Source organism: Leptonychotes weddellii, chromosome 10, assembly GCF_054177405.1.
Source record: "Leptonychotes weddellii isolate Sample4059 chromosome 10, ASM5417740v2, whole genome shotgun sequence".
Classification (NCBI taxonomy): Eukaryota; Metazoa; Chordata; class Mammalia; order Carnivora; family Phocidae; genus Leptonychotes; species Leptonychotes weddellii.
In genome coordinates, this window is record NC_138378.1 from 49,951,652 (window position 1) to 49,969,960 (window position 18,309).

General features: G+C 42.9%; 1 long non-coding RNA gene across 3 annotated transcripts in view; it reads left to right on the forward strand.

Moving 5' to 3' along the window:
• LOC115941315 (uncharacterized) overlaps positions 1-18,309 on the forward strand; it is a 72,654-nt gene that overhangs the window by 32,257 nt on the left and 22,088 nt on the right. For 2 of the 3 annotated variants that reach the window (XR_014149221.1, XR_014149222.1), the window contains exon 4: positions 9,713-9,868. This is a non-coding gene — a long non-coding RNA (uncharacterized LOC115941315). Of the gene's footprint in view, positions 1-9,712; positions 9,869-10,051; positions 13,812-18,309 lie in introns of those variants that run through there. The other variant, XR_004076082.2, reaches the window with a different exon arrangement.

The following is an 18,309-nucleotide window of genomic DNA, read 5'->3' on the forward strand; positions in this document are numbered from 1 at the left end:
TACGTTTACATAAAGAAGAACCTGCTTAATAAGGTTCTGTCTTTCCTCTGAAGTACTCTTAACTGCTCCCAATTGCTCTCTCCCTTCTCAAATGAAATCAAATCACCCTTTTTTTCCGATTCTTATTTTGTCAGCAAGCTCTTTCCTCCACTTTACTGGGCCCTGATCCGTAATTGGCCTTGTTCTCCCATAATACATTTCCTCTTGTCTTTTGCCTGCCAGCCCAATCTTGGACCATCAGGAATTTAATACTGGAAATTCTATTCCTAACATACATTTGTCTAGCTTCTTGTCTTTCTAAAACCTCTTTTGTATTTATCATCTTATTTGATCCTTGCAACAATTCTACACAGTAAGATGCTTTCCTACAATTGGCAGATGTAGAAACTGGGGTTTGGGAAGAGTGGGTCTAAAGCTCAGTAGCCAATAGGTGATAGAACCCAGATTAAAACCTGCATTTTGACACTTGCCACTTTTAAGATCTTCAACACCCACATTTCTATATTCTGTCAATACATTTAGGGCTTAGGATAATTTTTTTCCCCTTGTGTAACAATATGCTTAGGGCTTTGGATACTTCTTTCCACATGTAAAGTTTGACTTTTGCAATAAAAATAGCTCATCAAATAGGGGTGAAGAGGTGTAAGAATTTATCTTCTCAAAATGCTGACTCAAGTTTGTGGACATTGAGAGCAGGGAGGGACCTTGGAAATCAGCATGTCCAACCCTGCACATTATATAGATGAGTCAGTAAGCATCTGCAGGAAGTGTGTCTTGCCCTATGTCACAGATCAAGTTCAACCGCTACCAGCAGGGCTTTTGGGAAATGGGGGAAAAGGTAAATAAACCTCTTGGACCAGTGCAAATTTGACCAGCCCACTGGCCCACTCCCTCCCCTGGAGTATTTGGTCTGTGGCAAACACACAGTGTGCTCTGCTTGACATGAAGTGATTCTGCCAAGTCACTCCCAGTGGAGTATCACCCTTCCAGGAAAGTAGATTAGCATGCTCCTTCTACATCTTTCTTGAGTTTGCCCTCCTGAAGCTTCAAGATGGCTGACAGAGGGGCACCTGGGTGGCTCAGTTGGTTAAGCGACTGCCTTCGGCTCAGGTCATGATCCTGGAGTCCCAGGATCGAGTCCCGCATCGGGCTCCCTGCTCAGCGGGGGGTCTGCTTCTCCCTCTGACCCTCTTCCCTCTTGTGCTCTCATTCTCTCTCTCAAATAAATAAAATCTTTAAAAAAAAAAAAAAAAAAGATGGCTGACAGAAGTACAGCTGAATAAAAGAAGACTGAGCTCATACCACCTCTGCCCTAGAGGCATAGCTCTTGCTTCTTTCCTGGTCACAAGTGCTGCCTTCTCTGTCCAGCTTCATGGATTTGGGACTCTCTCTCTATAGACCTCTCATGTCTCAGGGCTGTTTGCCTACCTTTCCACCTGCCTCTTACAGTCCTCTCTGTTTTATCGTAACTCCCAGCTTCTGTGCACGCTTTTGCTCCTCACTATGGGCCTTGTGTACACTTCCAGTTCACTGGTTGGACAGATCCCATTCCAGCCTCTACCTGGGCTCTCCTATGCTCTGTGTATCTCTTCTGTGCTCCCTGAGGCCTCTGCTTCTTTATCTGTGGAAAGAAGCTAACAAAACCTATCTTGCAGGATTGTAGAGTATGACGGAAACTATACTGGCATAGCATCTGACCCAGAAGCTATTAGCTAGCTATTAATATGATTTGCCACAACATCTCTTCCCCCAAACTGCAGATGCCTAGAGGTTAAGGACCAGGTCATTCATCTTTGTATCCCCTGTGCCTGGGACATATTAACTGCTTAATAAATATCTGTAGAACAGATTGGAAGAGAACGAACCTGGCTAACTGCATCTCTGAACATCTGTTGCCCACAGTCTCAGTGGTTCCCAAAATGTTTGCTGGAATGATGTTTTACTCAATCAAATGATGTTTTACTCACCATCGCATGATGGCCCCCTCTTGGTTATCAGGATTCAGCCCTGCTACCAGAGGAAGGGGTGACCTTCCTACAAGCTTTCTTTAAACTATTGTGAGAACAAAGAAAAAAAGAAAATGAGCATCTTTATTGAGGGACATTCTAGAATGTTGAAATAAGGATTTAGGAGGAAATGGTTAGAATTGCTCTTTCACAGAGTAGCGTTTTGCTCAAGGGCCTGGTTCTGTGAAAGACAGCACTGACTGGCTCCATACACCGTCCCACTGGATGTGTCAGGCCACTGTGAACATGAGCTGCTTCCCCATGTGCAGAAGGTGGAGCATGGGTTGCACACAGACATGACTTTTGACTCAGTTCCGAGATCAGGTTTGTTCAGAGATTTCCAGTTACCAGAAAAATCTACCCAACAGCTCCTTTTATGGGGGAGGGGTGCTAACTCTGAACCAGCACTACCAAAACTCAGTCAGAGCTCCAAAGGCCCACCCTGGGATCATGTTGGGAGGGAGAGTGGTAGACCACCAGTGGGCACCAAGTTCATATCCTTTCCCTTTGGTTAAACAACAAAGGACTGGTGTGTGGCAAAAGGGTCGGTTTAGTCATTGGAAATAAAAACAGCAGTAGGGGTGCCCAGGTGGCTCAACTGTTAAGCGTCTGCCTTCGGCTCGGGTCATGGTCCCAGGGTCCTGAGATAGAGCCCTGCATCGAGCCCCACATCGGGCTCCCTGCTCTGCAGGAAGCCTGCTTCTCCCTCTCCCACTCCCCCTGCTTGTGTTCCCTCTCTCGCTGTGTTTCTCTCTGTCAAATAAATAAATAAAATATTTTTTTTAAAAAAGGAGTAAACTTTGGCACTTGCTTTAACTCCTATACATTTCTAATTCATTTCTACATTTGGAAAGTGATATTTACTTTTCCAAATCCCACCACTTCACAACCCAGGGCCAACACCCCCTTTCACAAATCTCTCACCACCCTCTTGCCTGTTACATTCCCCAGGGCATACACTCTGAGGCCCCAGAATCCTTTATCTAGTTTATCCCTTTGGGCACTTGTCACTCTCCCTTGCATTATTATTCTTCATACACATCCCTTGTGTTTCCCATCAGACTGCAAACTCTCCAAGATCACAATAAGAAATCCCTCCGTTCCACCATAGTATATGGTACAGTGCCTTGGCTTTGGGGTACATTATGAATATTTCTTGAATGAACAAATAAAAAGTGCAGTTAAATATATCTTGGGACTTTGAAAACTAAAAAAGGTTTAAAAATAGTGAAAAGGAAGGTCTCACATAACTATGTAAAAATAAAATTACAAAGTTATTTGGAAAACTGAGATAATTATTTGGAGGGTAAGGAAGGAGTAGCTGCTCTTTTCTTTAAATATGCCTGCCTAATTTGCAAATCCCTCAAGGAAATGGACCATAGCTTTTAATCATTTCAAATCCCTACTGCTGAGCGCATTTTTGGCATAAGTTTTTCTCTTTCATCATTTTTTTAAAAAGATTTTATTTATTTATTTGACAGAGAGAGACACAGCAAGAGGGGAACACAAGCCGGGGTAGTGGGAGAGGGAAAAGCAGGCTTCCCACTGAGCAGGTAGCCCCCAGAACTCCAGGATCATGACCTGATCCGAAGGCAGACGCTTAATGACTGAGCCACCAGGCGCCATTTTTTTTTTTTTAAGATGGAAACATCTTTACTGCCTTTGCTTATCAAAAAGTGGCATATATGCTCAATGTGAAGTTTAAACCGTACAGAAACAAAAGTAAAAAGTGAAAGATCTACTACCAAAGTCTGTCTCCTAAAAGGTCATTTACTGATGTTTTCCATAGTTTTAATGCAATATGAATAATATATTTATACTATTTAATATATTCTATCTGTAATCCGCTTTTATAAACTATCCAAAGGTTGTGGCCTCATTTACATAGATATACATAGGTCTCCCTTGTTCTGTAGCAGCTGCGTAGTTCTCTTTATTACTACTTATGGCTGGAACTTCAGGCAAGTTTCAGTTTTTGCTATTGCAAACCATGCTTCAGTGAAATCCTTGCACATGCGTCTTCTTCAACACATATGAGTATTTCTCTGGTTACTCTTAGACATGGAATTTATGATTCCAAGGCTATGAACACTTAACATTTTGATGGATACTGTCGCATTTCCCTCCAAAAAGTTTATTCTGATTTATATCTGCAACAGGAAATGAGAAGGCCTGTTGGGCTTACCTACTTTTTAAGTCTTTCTTGGGTATATGTTGGGAAACCTGCAGCCAACATGATTTTAAAATGATACTTTAGGTCTGTAAAGTACTCTATACTTCTCCAGGTATTTTTACGTAGACTATGTATTCTCCTTTGACCTTCATGATAGTCTAGGATATAAGTAGGGAAGGCTATTCCTGTTTTAGAATCTCAGCCAAAAAGACTTGCTCCAGGTTTCACTGTGAGTCAGTAGCCATGCCAGAAGCAGAGCCCTTGAACTGTTTTTCTGAGTTTTTCTTTCCACAAGCTGGAAGGACAAGGCTTGAGAGGAAAAGAGGACATGGCCATGTGGTGAAGAGCCTCCCAAGGGTTCTGCATGTCTTGAATTTATGCCAAAGTGGAAAGAATGACCTGATCGGGGTGTTTAGTTTCTTTAGCTGAAATAAGCCCTCCTTTCTGACCAAGCCAAGCAGGGGAAGGAGGAGACAGGTGGCCTGGTGTGTTGGTGTTGCGCTTGTAATGAAGCCCTGGAGGGTGGGAGGTGGGTAAACACAGGGAGCAGTGTTGCCAGGAGCTCTCCTTCCACTTTGTTCCCAGAGGCAGTCAATTTGGAGATTGGGGAGAGAATGGACCCAGGGAATTCTCACCACTTTCTTGCTGAGGTCCTCTGAAATCTAGTGCTGTGAATTCACTTGCAAACTACCCTACTGCTTCCATTACATAAGGTTTTAATATTTTTTGAAGTGTAGATTACTGATCTTGACAAAGAATGTAATGTGATTAGTGCTATTGTTAAATAGAAATTTTCATGGGCTATTGGAAGAGGTGCTGCTTTGATAGTCCAGAGCTAGTTTACTTCTTACATAGTAGCTTAGGCAGGAAAGTTGCTTTATATTGAGGTCAGAATGGAAAGTTCTATAACCTAACATAGGCCAGCAGACAAGGCAAGGAGGAATAGTTTGGAAAAGGCAGTTTTTTGCTCCATGAATATCTTCATGGACAAGGACTACACTGTTTAATACTATAACCTCTAGGTAGCCACATGAGGCTGTTGGGTGCTTAAAATGTGCCCAGTATGACTAAAGAACTGAATTTTTAAATTTTATTTAATTTTAATATTTAAATTTAAAAGCTGACAATTCAGTTATTGGAAAACTTTTAAGTAAGTATCAAACAACTTCCGTATGTGAACATACTTCTTAAATTTGTTAAATTTTATGAAATCTAAAAACCAATCAAGTGTCTCTGATGAAAATTTAGCATCTGCATTGATACCAGTTTTAAGTGCGAAATACACACTGACTTTCTAAGGCTTAGTAATTTTTTATATTGATTATTGTTGAAATGACAATATGTTGGATACAATGAATTCAATAAAATATTAAAATCAGTTTTACCTGTTTTATATGTTTTCACATTTTATTTTTAAGATTTTATTTATTCATTTGAGAGAGAGAGAGGCAGAGAGAGCACAAGCAGGGGAGAGGGAGAGGGAGAAGAAGACTCCCTGCTGAGCTGGGAGCCCGATATGGGGCTTGATCTCGGGACCTGGAGATCATGACCCACACCGAAGGCTGATGCTTAACCAACTGAGCCACCCAGGCACCCCATATTTTTACATTTTTCTAATGTGATTACTAGAAAATAGGAAATTTCTTGGGTATTCACTCACCCAGGCATTTATTGAGCACCTAATATGTGCCAAGCACTGAGGAAGCAAAACAGCTATAGCACAAAAAAAGAGCTTATAAATTTATTAGATGAAAATGTACAAATATATGTCATTGTATTTAAGACAGATATTAAATTCACTGTTCTTCATGAGTTTAACTCCCAGCTCATAGTTTACAGTCTTTTTGTTTTCTAATAGATGTATTTAAGGCTTTGATTTTCCCTGTAAGTACTTCTTTACCTGCATTCCAAAAGAGTTGATATGTTGGGTTTTCATAGCTATTAGTTTTAAATGTTTTATAATTTCCCTTGAAATTATCATCATTAAATTATGAACTATTTAGAAGTATGAGAAGCATGCCATTTAGTTTCAAAATACATGGGAGGAGTGGTTTGGATATCTTCTTATTGATTTCTAATAATCACTAATATTGCATTGCTTTCAGAGACCATAGTCACTCTGATATTGATTCATTGAAACTATTTGAGACTTCTTTTGTGGCCTAGTGTGATCAGATGTGAAAATGTTCCATTTGTGCTTGAAAAAAAATGTGTGTTGTTTGTTTGACAGGTGCAGGAGCCTATACGTTACCTACTAGAGTTAGCCATTTTTAAATGTTTTGTTCAAATTTGGGGAGCCTTAATTGTCTTATAACTGTTAGTCTGCTTTTTCTGTCAGGTTCTGAGAGATAGGCTTTAAAATTTTCTGCTATGATTGTAGATTTGTCAGTTTCCTCATGTAAATCCATCAATTTTAACTTTGTATGTTTTAAGATTATATTATTAAGTAGGTATGATTTCATGATTTTTGTATCCTCTTGTTATTTTGGTTTCTTCACTTACATTAAAAATTATCACCTTAAATTCTGTCATGTTTGATACTAGTATTACTAGAGAAGCCCTCCTTTCGTTAATATTTACATGATGTATCTTTTTCTGTTTTCTACCTGTCAGTATCTTTTGCTTGAGATATGTCTCCTTTAAATCAAAATTGTGGTGGACTGTCTTTTTGTTTTTCCAATCTAAGAATCTCTTCATCTATTTACATTTATTGTGATTACTAAAATTAGTTATTTGGATTTATTTCTAATATCCATTTTTGTTATTATTTTTATTTACTGTAATTTCCCTTTACTTCTCTTTCTCTTTTCCTATCATGCTGGATATTCTCAATTTGCCTTCAAGATCCACTGTCCACCCAACTCTGTGTTCAGGGGGCTAACCTCATTGGGCTACCAACATAGCCCCTTGCCCTTTGGCTTTTGGCTGGGTTGAAGCCCCAGTAGGATATTGGAGGACAGGCAGAAAGGAAAGTTGGGGTATTGGTTCCACCAGCTCCCTTTCTGCAGATCTGTGTTCCTCTAGTGGAGACCTCAGCATATGTCAGGTGGCCTTCTGTAACGGGTAGCTCTTTCTGTTACCAGTAACTTTTCCTTCCCTTTGCGCCTTTAGATCTAGCAGAACATAAGATCCCCATTGTTGTAACGCGGACTATTTCACCATTCCTTTTTGGTCTCTCACAACCCTTTGTAAAAAAAAAAAAACAAAAAACTTAACAAACTCTTTTCAGTTACCCCTTTTAAGTATACCATCTATTTCTGGCCAAATCCCTGACCCTTACACCTACTTTCTAATGGATAGATCACATTAAAGCTCTTTTGTGGAAGACAATACTAATTGCTCATATAAGTCCTACTCCATTAGGACTGGTTGGCATAGACTTTTTCTCAAACATGTTATTTTTCTCTGGGTGTAGGAAACTTATGAAACGAAAAGATACTTAGACTATTTTATAGACGGATTTTGAAATAAAAATCCATAATACTTATCTCTAATTTCTTTTTTTTTTTTAAGATTTTATTTATTCATTTGACAGAGAGAGACACAGTGAGAGAAGGGACACAAGCAAGGGGAGTGGGAGAGGGAGAAGCAGGCTCCCCGCTGAGCAGGGAGCCCAATGCAGGGCTCGATCCCAGGACGCTGGGATCATGACCGGAGCCGAAGGCAGACGCTTGACTGAGCCACCCAGGTGCCCCTCATCTCTAATTTCTTGTGGCTATCAAAATATAGTATAGTATATTCCTATGGGCCAACCCTCTGAGATACACAGAGGAGATTCAGGAAGGAATGGAGTGTAACTCACTGTCTGTCAATCAATCAATAAAATGTTTATTGAACATTTACATGAAAGGCCTTGCACTAGGTATTGGGAAGGATGGCAAGATGTTAAATGTTGGGAAAATAACTAAATTACCAGAACTCTTAAATGTATTGTCTCATTTCATCTTTTCACCAGTCCTATGAGGTAGAGATTATTGTTGCCTAACTGACAGATGAGATAACCAAGCCTCGAAGCAGTTCAAGCAACTTACCTGTGGTCTTATAACCACCACGGGGTTGAGCCAGGCATTTTGCCCAGATCTCAGTCCCAAGACCAGGGCACTTTGCTATATCCAGAAATACGATTTCAGTCCTCAAAGAGCTTTGTATCTGGGAGGAGATAAGATATAAACAGATGAACAGTGAATTCATAATAAAGCACTGTCACAAGTAGCTTTTGTGGGCTCACATGGGCTGAGAAGGCTTTATGGAGAAGGGCGGGACAGAGCCAGTGGGAGGGAGAGGAGTCCAGGCCAGATGAGTGGCAAGAGAATGGACCCAGTCAGATTTCAGTTCTGATGGTGTTGTCAGGCACAAATAGGACACGGTGTCCCACTTCTCAGACATTCTTGGCTTGATTTCATTGTGTTCATGCATTTTCTCCCCCATTCCTATTATCTGAAGCTGGGGAATGTTGAGGTAGAGAAATAAGGTATTGTTTGAAGTGATATTCTTTCTGTTCCCTTAGGCTGGATTTCCAGCAAAGGGGTGAGAGAGGGCTAGAGTTACTAAGAGATCTGTGTCTAAGCAGAGGTGAGGGCAACATGGAATCAGGTTAGAGTACAGAGCATGTGAGGATCTGGTCACTCAACCAGCATTTCTAGAATGCCAACAACATGCTAGCTTATGGTGTGCAGGTTGCAGTAGGTTGAGAAGAGGTTAGGAACAGGGCAGGTGATGCACTTTTGAAGTAGAGGGGCAAGAGGGACAGAGAGGGGGCATCAGCTGGCAGGGTGGAAGGACCCTGTATGGGTCATCATTCTCTGTCCCTACCTCACATGGTCCTAAGAAGGGAACCACTAGTGAGCTCTAGGCTGATAGAGCCCCAAGTGTGGCAAAAAGCAACCCCAGTAAGTAGAGCACTGTGGTGAACATACAAGACGGTGAATCAGGAGAGCTCTGCTCAATTCCCTTTTCGTCCGGGCTTGTTACACCCTCTTGGGTCAAATCACGTCACCACCTTGACCCCGGAATTCCCACTCAAAGGGGAAGTGGTATGTTTCTGACCAAGTTTCTGCCCAGGGAAGGCACTCACATGCCTGCAGACCACAAGCAAAGGACCTTGGGTGGCATCTAGTTCCTCCTGTTTCTCCCAACAGTATCCAGAGTGGGAATTGCGTGAGGTGAGGAGTTGGGCGCAAGAGTGAAGGCTACTTATCGCTTCTAAAGTTCCAACTCAATACAAAACACATACATCCCAAGTAACACTTAACCGCAGAAAAAATTTTAAAATACAGTTTTTATTTATTTATTTTTTAAGTAGGCTCCATGCCCAACTTGGGGCTTGAACTCAGACCTTGAGATTAAGGGTCACGTGCTATACTGACTGAGCCAGCCAGGTGCACCTAAAATACATTTTTAAAAAACTAAGACAGTTGCATCCAAGAGTCACTACTCCGGTACAACCACTGAAAACATTTGGGTGAATATCTTTGAAAAGTATGTCTTATTTATTTATTTATTATTTTAAAAACATCTTATTTATTTATTTTAGAGAGAGAGAATGCAAGTGGGGGGAGGAGCAGAGCGAGAGGGATGAGCAGACTTCACACTGAGCACAGATCCCGACACGGGGCTCAGTCTCAAGACCCTGAGATCATGAACTGAGCCAAAATCAAGAGTTGGACACTCAGCCGACTGAGCCACCCAGGTATGTCTTCCTTTTTACAAGACATATTTTCTCAAATGTCTATGGGTAAAGTGTAACACACACATTTATTCAAATATAAAAATATAAGAATGAGATCATATTACACATACTGCTTTGTAATCTGTTTTTTCCCTTGTTCTCTTTTTGCTGACCATGTGTCCCTCTCTCTAAAACCTCCCTCAGTTTTCACTCTGCATCACTGGTTCTTGGGCAGGAAAGGGAGAGAAAAGAACCACGTGCATTTGGACCCTACAGAAGTTCTGAAAGAAGCGGGCTCCCTCATTGCCACTTAGAAAAAAGGAATGGTGGGAGACTAAGAAATCCAGCTTCCTCCCTTTCCCTCTGAAAACCTCGCCTGCAGTCGGGGGGATTTGAGGTGGAGGCAGAGGTTAATACAAAACCAAACAACAGGGCAAAGGTGGGGGAGCTGGACTGCCTCCATCCAATCAAAGATCCACTCAGATGACTCTCAGTTAGAAGGAAGGAAGGCAGGCCAATGCAGAGTTGAATCTACCAATTCATAAGTTAAGTGTGATTGGCAAATATATATCTCCTGAATGGTCCCCAAAGTACATTGCTTTTGAAAAGGGTCGTTGTCACTCCAAAGAATCCTTAATTGGCTGAGTATTTGGAAATGTAAGGTAATATATTTGGTCATTGCATCTTCCTGGGCTAACCCAGTGTTTCAAAACTTCCTGCTCCGTCACATAAACAACATGGGCTGAATGTGGAGACAAAGGAAGTGCCTTAAGGAAAACGAAGATGAAAAAGATCTATTTTCTTCAAAGTGCTCATTGTCTAGTGTGAATATAGAAGAAATACACAAATACCAGCCACACAAGACACAAGACAGGCACAGACTCTGAGCCAGACTGTTGGGTTTGAACCCTGGTCCACCACCATGCAAGTGACCTTGTACAACACAGCCAGCCCCTCTAAGTGCCCCCAGGGCATAGTGATAGAACCTGCCTCTGGGGGTATGGGAGGTTTAAAGGATAAAAGCACACAAGCCCTTGGCAAGGAGCAATGTGCAGTAAGTGCTTACCACACACCTGAACATGTGGGGCTAACCACAAAGAAGAGACCAGACCCAGAAAACACTTCTTGAAAGAGGTAGGTCTTAATCTTCGGAGTGGTTCTGATGGCACAGATGGAGAAGGTAGGATTTCAGAAACACAAGGCTTGGAGATCAAGCTATATGGAGAACAGTCCGAGGAGAGTGACTGGAACATTTGCCTAAAGCTTTGTGTCAGGCAGGCGTGAGTAGGAGTCAAGTCAGGAAGTCAGGGCCTAACATGTTGGCCTGAAGGGGCTGTGCCCAGTTTGGTAGGAAATGAGGAAGTACCAAAGGCTTTGAGCAGAGGATACCTGGTGCAGATGTCGTAGAGTAGGAGTTTTCGGGCAGATGGGGTGGGATGGAGAAGGTGAGATGGATGTGGGGTCACAGGAGGCCAGTGTGGAAATCCAAGGCATCAATGGGAGTGGAGTGCAGGGTGATGTGGGAGGGATAATGGAGGGGCAGGGCCAGTTTCAAGGACGTGCGACCCTCATAGTCATATAGGACCATGCTCTGAGGGCCCTGTGCTTGGTTTAATGCTCTGCTGTCACTGTCTTGAAACTCGATAGATTTTGAACAAAGAGCCCTACAAATTTTGAACTGGGTCTCAAAAATTACATAACCAGTGTTGAGGGAGGGACATATAGAATGGACAAAATGTTTGGGTATGGGGTGAAGCAGGGGAGAGAAGTCATTGAAAAAGTCTTGGGGAATTTTGGCCAACAGATGAGGGTTAAGGAGTGAGAATGGCATTTGTGGAGAGAACACCGTGTGTGACGTACCAGCCATCAAGGGGAGCTGTCTGAAAACTTGGTGGGAATTTGATATCAGAGCTCAGCAGACAACTTTGAGATATAAGTATTTACTTGAAAATCATATCCTCTTATTTTTTTTTGAAAAATTTTATTTATTTGTCAGAGAGAGAGCACAGCAGGGGGAGCAGCGGGGAGAGGGAGAAGCAGGCTCCCGGCTGAGCAGGGAGCCCAATGTGGGGCTCAATCCCAGGACCTTGGGATCATGACCTGAGCTGAAGGCAGATGCTTAACGACTGAGCCACCCAGTCATCCCAAATCATATCCTCTTATTAACCTTTTCTTCAAACACTAAAGGATTGCTCCATTTTATTTTAATGAGATACATTTTTTTAATTAAAAATGAAATTGATAAAAGCATTCACTGAATAATAATATATGAAGCTTTAGAAATGGGTGTAGGAAAGGAGCATTTAAAAAGGTCCAGAACCTTATCTGGAAGACTTTTGCTGTGGGTTAAATTGTGTTCCTCCCCAGCATTTGTGTGTTGAAGTCCTGACCCCCCAGTACCTCAGAATGTGAATGTATTTGGAGTCAGAGCCTTTACGGAGGCAACTGAGTTAAAATGAGGTCATCAGGGTGGGACCTAATCCAGTAACACTGGTCCTCCTAAGAAGAGATTAGGGGCCAGAAAAACACAGAGGAGGGAACATGCAAGGACACGGCGAGAAGATGACCATGGCCATGCCAAGAAAAGAAGGAGGCCTGGGGAGAACCCTCACTGCCAACATCTGTTCTCAGGCCCCATCTTCTGAGGCTGTGAGAAAATAAATTTCTGTTTTTTCAGCCCCCCAGTCTGTCATACCTTGTTACAGCAGCCCTGGCAAACATAACCATCTTCCTTGAGAAGAACAAGAAGAGGTATTGAAGTCCTTGGAGACAAGCTAGAAGTGGTCAAGGAGGTGGAGGGAGAGCAGGAAGCAAAGTCACAAAAGCAAAGGGTATCTCAAGGAGTGGTTGCGGGTTGTCAGTGAGGATGGAGGCCTTACAGGAAGGTGCTGGATTTTAGCATAAGGAAGTCACTAATGACCTTTGAGGGAATGATACCATTCGTGCAGCAGGGGAAAACCAGGTACAGTGGGGTTGGGGGAGTATGACATGATGGTCTACGGGCAGAGAATTCTTATTTTCAAGAAGTTTCAGTATGAAAGGCAGGGGATGAGATAGGACAGTAGGTTAAGGGGAAAACAGAATCAGGGAGAAGATTTATTCAGGGTGGGATTTAGGGAGCCCTGGGCAAGCATGGTTATAGAAAGCCCAGAAAGGAGGACCCGGCACAGCATGTTGTACCCAATTTACATCTGTTAAATGAGTTAGAAGGAAACTCGCAGGGACCAGGGGAAGGGCACACAAAGTCCAGTCGGACAGCTAACCCATACCACTGGTTTGACACGCTATCTGGAGGAAAGAGAAGGAAGGGACCTTTGTGCTGCCCCTAATACTGGCAGCCCCTGGACTGTGCCTCCCTGTTTAGCTCTTCCAGGTTACTGTAAAAAGCCTGAGGCCTATTTCCCCTCACTTCTGTCCCTTCAGAATTTCCCTTGCAGATTTGCAGGGACAGGGACTCTCCATCCAGAGGCTAGCACACAGGCACATGAGAATCTGTTCCTCCAGGACTTTCCCACCAGCAGAGCAAAGAGGGCCCTATTGTGAAGTAGGCAGTGGGACTGACCTGCAGACCTTTGGATCCTTGATGTGAAGAGGGGACACAGAGCTGCTTCCTGCTCTTCCCTGTTCCTTACAAAACTCAGAAATGTTCTTCCCAGCTCCCTAGTTCTTCCATTGCCCTCCCAGGTCCATTCCCTAGAAGTTGCCTTGTTTTCTTGGGAACTGAGTGCTAAATCTCTGGGCAGCCTCAGCCTCAGGACCCTGCTTCCCCTTAGCCAGTAGTTTTCAAACTTTTAAAGAAATGGCCAGGCGCATATTTCAAACATCTTAGAGAAATCCCTAAAATATCAGGGGGCTAACGGTACATTTCATCAGTATACACATCTCCATTATAACTTCAAACTTATTGTACTCGCACATTGTAAAGCCAGCCAATGAGAATTATAGGTTGCTTTAATAAATGGAAAAAAAATAGAAATTGTGGTGATGGTGACGCCTGGTTGGCTCCATTGGTGGAGGGTGTGACTCTTGATCTTGGGGTTGAAAGTTCGAGTCCCAAGTTTGGTGTAGAGATTAGTTAAAAATAAAATCTTAAAAAAAAAAAAGAAATTGTGGTTATGGGGAACCATTGCAATCTGATACCAGCTTCAGGCTTTAGTTTATTTCTGCCATTTGCTTTGGTCACATCGTAATAAGAAATTCCTAATTCACACAAATAAATGGTTGTAAACTGTAACAGTTTTAAAAATAACCAGCCTTATAACCTTGGAATTTAAGGTACCAGCAAATGACAGAAGATTTATTCAGAGTCTTTACAAAAATGATTTATCTTTGCAACACACTTAGCCTGTTGATCTGCAGTGTGTCACATATTTGTAAATAATGTATGTGAATCTATTATGAAGTATGAAAAATAATTTAACACTCTTTTAAAAATAAAATTTGATTCAAATATTTGGGAAAACCTAAATGGAACTTTTTATGGGATATAGATGGAAGTCCAGTACCCTAAGTAATGCCTTGAACCCCAACCCCATCACCAGCCAACAGATATTTACTGAATGCCTACTTTATGACAGATTCTGTACTGAGCAGGAGATACAGAAGAAAACACACACACACACACAGACACACATTGTCCCTACGCACAAGGACATTGGGCTGGCAGAGGAGGCAGACTCAGAGAAATTCCATCAAGTGTAGAATGTTCAGGGAGCTCAAGAGATAGGCATTTGTTGGACCTGGGGAAATATATAAGATGAGGTGCAGGGCACGGATGCAGAGCAGGCTTCTAGAAGTCATACACTCTGCACTGGGGATAATCAGGAATTGGGCAAAGAGGGACGGAGAGAGGTCCCTCCGAAGTAATGTCAAGAGGCATCCTGAGAGGAAGTGAACTAACACAGTGTATGTGCTGGTCTCCGGCTGTGTGAGATGGCTGTCTGAGATGGTGGACGTGAGAGAGACAAGCCTGGAAAGGCAGCAGAGCCAGGGTCGTGTCATGGAGCAGGGCTTCAGGGTAATAAGGAGATAGGGTGCTGTAGTCAATTCTGCATTTTTAAAAGAGCTCTTATATGGTTTGACCCCATATTTGGAGGCAGGGAGACCACTTCAGAGACTATTATGAGGCTAAGGTTGATGGAGGTTGAGCCAGGGTGTGACAGCCAGGAATAGAAGCCGGTAGAGTTGAGTAATATTTAAGAGGCAGAACTGACAGGACCTGGTGATAGATTGGCTGGGGCAGCAGGGATGGGGTGGGGGCACAGATGGAGGAGAGGGGCAAGTCAAGGAAGCCCCTCCACCAAAGTGTCTGGTTTAGATGGCTGACTATAGAGCAAGAATGTGAGTCCAGGCCCTCTGCTTCCACAGCCCTTCAGACTGATACTATGAGAGCAAGGGTGATCAAATCAGACTTGTAGTTGAGAATCATCATCAAGAACATAAATCCAAAGGAAGGGTGGAAAGCCAGGCTGAGCCCAGGTGAGAGGGTCAGTCATTCTTCTTGGAAGTTTTGCTTACAGTTTGCTGAGAATGAATGAGCAGAGTAATCAGTATGAGATTAATTGGTTGCTGAAATTAGCCCCATCAAAGGTCAGATTTCTACAAAGAATACCATTGCAGAATCTAGTTGTTTTCTTTTTAAACTACAAAATCCACATAATAACCACATCAATGCAAAGGCAAACATGTTTCCCTCTGAGTTCTGATCATGGAGCAATAATATATCTTCCAGATAGATCATGATTGCAATGAGCCACATTGGGGAAGATACTGAATGTATGAACTTAAAAGCAAGGAAAAATAACAAGTGAATATTCCTATGCATTTTTTAGAGCTTGGTAACATTTGATGGTAAGGTGGCAATAGCAGCGGGAGAATAAAAGTACTACATAATCAGATTGCTAAAGGGCTGGAAGGGGAACGGGTGGGAGAGTTTATGTGGGTTTTTAAACTAGGAAGTTCTACCCTAAAGTGTGTCATGTCTGAAGTGAAGGAAGTTCTGATAGGCTATTAGAAGAGCCTGCACAATAGCAATTTGATGTTTTCAATACATTGTATTTCATGACAGTAAACACGTGGCTTTTCACCAAATCATACAGTGTTATTTGGATACAAAGTGACTAACATATATCCTCAGATTGGCTGCTCTGGGATTCTGTGAAGCCAGAGAAACTACTGTTTAGTCTTTTGAAAGACACGAGTGGTTGCATATCAGTATTTTTTTTTCATTTAAAATGCAGGTTTTCAAACTTTTTTTTTTTTAAAGATTTTATTTATTTATTTGAGAGAGAGAATGAGAGACAGAGAGCACGAGAGGGAAGAGGGTCAGAGGGAGAAGCAGACCTCCCACCGAGCAGGGAGCCTGATGCGGGACTCGATCCCAGGACCCCAGGATCATGACCTGAGCCGAAGGCAGTCACTTAACCAACTGAGCCACCCAGGCGCCCGCAGGTTTTCAAACTTTTAAAGAGACTCTTTGAAATTGTGAGGGCAATGGCAACAAAGAAATGTTGGTTATCAACATTACAGGGAAGGGAGCATGATTTGAATGATGATGAGGGACAGCTTGTTAAGAAGAGGAACTCTCAAGGTCATACAAAATCATTGAGCTACTCTCTACTTAGACCATCTTCTTACTCAGGTCATAACTGAAGCAGGCCCAAATTAGACCCTGGTCAAGAAGCTCAGCTGATGTGGAAAGGCGTCCTGCACTAATGTCTGTGGCAGCACAGGCTGGCCAAGCTGATTTCACCATCATTGGCTCCGGTATACTCTAGCTCCGCTGTTCCTGCCACTACCGGGAGGGAGGGGAAGGCCTGAAGGGCCCAGGGTCCCTATGTATGGATCCTGATCTCGGAAGCTTCTTCGAAGCCTCCTAGAGCTGTGAACTCCCTCTGAAGGTGACAAAGCAATTCTTTAGGGAGATAGAGGAGTGGGGGGAAAGAGTCAAGATTGCATCATTATCTTAACCAAATGCTTAAGAGGATACTGGCCCATACCTTACGTTTGCATTCAGAACTAATGTTTTTGTTACTAAAGTTGAATTTTGGCTATTGCAAATTATCTGATATTGTATCAGTGCTATCAAAAGAGGAGCCTAGAAAAAATGAGGGAGGGTGTTAGTGTATGTGGTGATAAAGACCACCGACTCTGGGTTTGAATCCTGAGACTCACTGGCTGTGTGACTTGGGCAGGTCATTTACCCTCTGTGTACCTTGGTTCCTTCTCTGAAGAATGGAGGAGAGTAATGGATAGGGTCCTTGTGAGGCCTAAGTGAATTAGCTCTTGTAAAGGCTGTGAGTAGATCACTTAGAAAGCCTGGATATCCAGTTCAACACACATCTATGTATCAGGCACTGGCTGACAGTGCTGGAGGTAACCCTCCCAAGGAATCCAACTTGGGAGCCAAGGAAGTCTACCCACACCTCAACATACTCTTCCATCTCCAGCCACTGTGACCTCGTTTTCCTTTTTCACCCCCTCTGGTTCCTTTACAAGCTCACTCCCTCAGCTCTTTGCTTGAGGAACTCCTCAGGGCTTGCTCCAAGGCCCCCTCCTGTCTCCCTCTTCTATTCTTATCAGGCTATCTCATCCACAAGCACTGTGTCCATTGCCAGCGATACAAAGGCAGCTCACAAACACATTTCTCCAGTTCAGACCTCTCTGCTGAGCTCCAGACCCAGGTATCAGCTGCACACTTGGTAGGACATCCTGGATGCCTCAAAGGCACCGCAAACGCAGTGAGTGAGAAGCCCAACTCATAGTTTTTTATGCACAACTGGCCCTCTTCTGGGGCAGCCCAGTTCAGGGATTGGCACAATCATCCATGCAGACGTAGAAGGGGTCTTCACTTTCCCTATCCAGTTTACCCACAAACCCTGTCAGTTCTGTCTTTTAAACATCTCTTAAATAAATCTGCTCACCTCTTTCCATCCCCACCAAGATGACCCTGGGCCAGTTCTCTTGCTCAGCTATTGCCTTCTAACACTGAACATAAAATGTGGTTGGGGATAATGGTTAACATGCATGCTGACAAATTCCATAGTTTCTTATAATGTTAAGTGCTGTGAAGAAAAACATACCAGGAAAATTGGCTAGAGAGTGACCCAAGAGGCTGGTTGAGGAGGGCCTTTCTGAGGAGGTGATATTTGAAGATTTTGAGGACGAGGATTCCAGGCCTGCCTCAGATTCACAGGTCCTGAGATAGGAACCAGCTTGAAAGGGTAAGGGGTTGGAGGTGAACACAAGCTGGAGGTAAGAGGGAGAATGGGGAGATAAAGTGGGGAGGTCTGCAGAGGCCAGCTCCTGTGTGGTTTTGGAGACTGTGAGCAGGAATTCAAATTTGATTCCAAATGCAGTGAGAAGCCATGGATGATTTTTAAGCAGATCCATCAGCTCTTGGGGGAATTAGTTACTCTTACCAATTGCTCCAGCCTCACCTGAGTCTGTATCTGATAGAGTGC